This window comes from Hordeum vulgare, chromosome 3H (assembly GCF_904849725.1).
Source record: "Hordeum vulgare subsp. vulgare chromosome 3H, MorexV3_pseudomolecules_assembly, whole genome shotgun sequence".
Classification (NCBI taxonomy): domain Eukaryota; kingdom Viridiplantae; phylum Streptophyta; class Magnoliopsida; order Poales; family Poaceae; genus Hordeum; species Hordeum vulgare.
In genome coordinates this window covers 605,244,093-605,246,394 of record NC_058520.1, presented here as the reverse complement: position 1 = coordinate 605,246,394, position 2,302 = coordinate 605,244,093, and positions in this window count along the sequence as shown.

Below are 2,302 nucleotides of genomic sequence, written 5' to 3'. Positions count from 1 at the left end.
TCCATGCATGTAGTACATCCAATCTGCAAAATGGGAATAAGAAAGTAAGTAGAAGAAGAACAACAACATATATGACAAATAAGCTAAATTGAAGAAGAAAGAGAAGAAGCAATAAGAGAACAAGGAGAAGAAAAACAAGATGGAGGAGGAGGAGGAGGAGGAGGGGAAGGGGAAGGAGAAGGAGAAGGAGGAGGAGGAGAAGAAAAAAGAAGAGAAGAAGAAGGAGAAGAAGGAGGAGAAGAAAGAGGAGAAGAAAGAGGAGGAGGAGGAGGAGAAGAAGAAGAAATCAAGAAGAAGGAGGAGGAGGAGAAGGATAGAAGGTCCTTGGCCTTCTCCTCCTCCTCCTCCTCCTCCCTTCTCCTCCTCCTCCTCCTCCTCCTCCTCCTTCTCCTTCTTCTATTCTTCTTCATCTCTTCTTCTTCTTTCTTTTCATTTTGAGCTTATTATGGTAGAAGAAGAAGAAGAAAGAGGAGGAGAAGAAGAAGAACGAGGAGGAAGAGGAGAAGAAGAAGAAATCAAGAAGAAGGAGGAGGAGGAGGAGGAGGAGGAGGAGAAGGCCAGGGGCCTTCTCCTCCTCCTCCTCCTCCTCCTCCTTCTTCTCTTCTTCTTCTTCATCTCTTCTTCTTCTTTCTTTTCATTTTGCCTATTTCTTCTCCTCTTCTCCTCTTGTTGGAGCTAAATTACCTAATTATGTCTTTTTTGAGCTAAATATTCCAATTATGTCCTTTTAGAGGAAAAGAAGCTAAGTATATAATATTCATGAGCTAACCAAGGTTCTTATGCCATTTTGATCTTATTACGGTATTTTGGAGCTAAATGGGCTAACTATGTCATTGTTGGGTTAATTAAAGCAAGGATAATATGAAAGAGGAGAAGAAAGAGGAGGAGGAGGAGAAGAAGAAGAAATCAAGAAGAAGGAGGAGAAGGAGGAGGAGGAGAAGGATAGAAGGTCCTTGGCCTTCTCCTCCTCCTCCTCCTCCTCCTTCTCCTTCTTCTCTTCTTCTCTTCTTCTTCATCTCTTCTTCTTCTTTCTTTTCATTTTGAGCTTATTATGGTAGAAGAAGAAGAAGAAAGAGGAGGAGAAGAAGAAGAAAGAGGAGGAAGAGGAGAAGAAGAAGAAATCAAGAAGAAGGAGGAGGAGGAGGAGGAGGAGGACAAGAAGGAGAAAGAGGAGGAGCTTATTATGGCATATTTTCTAATGTTTCTAATCTTCAAGTGCATTGCATTCATCTTGATCTTGTGATCGTCACGCACCTCGGCAACATCCAACTCCAATATCATCTTCTCCTCATCAAGGCTTTTACGGACCTTCGACAACTTATATATAAGCTAATAATAGATCTTTTGCGTCTTTCGATATGCGAAGAGAAGTAAGAAGGTTTACTATTGGGATAACGAAGATATGACCATATTTCTGATCAATTCAACAGACGAGATCGGATAGTAGAATAGAGAGAAGGATCTTCTACTTTCTGAAAATGATAGAGAGTCAGGAGAGGGTCTATGTTAATAGTGCTCTTTAGATAGGGAGAGGAAAGACGTAACTAGACCGTGAAAATAATATAATCTTTTACCGCTACATCCGCTGGAGAAGAAAACTCAGCAAAGGATATTCCTATCCTTTCTCTAGTTGAAGACTAATCTGGATATTCCCTAACATGCTTGACTTCGAGTTCTTGGAGTGACAACTTTCTTTGTACACAAGGGTCCCTTACTTTATTACTTTTCCACTTCATTGATCTGAAAGAAGTGACAGAAGAAAGCTACATGCATATACCCCTGCCCTGGGGGAACAAGTGCCACCTCAACAGTTATATTCTAAATCGTTAAGCCTTGCAACCCTTTCTTTTGTATCAGACCTTTCCCGATTTCCTTACTTTCCTTGTTCACTCAAACTTCAAAAATTCCTTCCATGAATCTAGGGACGGAAAACCACCTGTGACTTCGCCAAGTCTCCCTTTCTTTGGTCGAAGGCCTCAGGTCAAGATCCTTTTTCCTATCTATTGAAAATGCATAGAGAGATGCTTCTTCCTCTTCAAGTTGGAAGTGTAAGAAGAAATGCGGTAAATAGGAGTTCCATCTACCACGCACTCGACCCACACTCCAGCTAACTTCAGCATCCATACTCAGCTATGAGGAAGGTGCCGGGGACACTATGAACACACGCGTACTTGGTTGACTTGACGTCCCGTCTCACAACCGTGTAAGATCTAATAAACAAACAACTTGCTTGCCCAATCCCTATTGAGAGGATTTCTTGAGCTTGAACTTCCTTTTGTAGCTCCGCACAAAAGGACTTCTT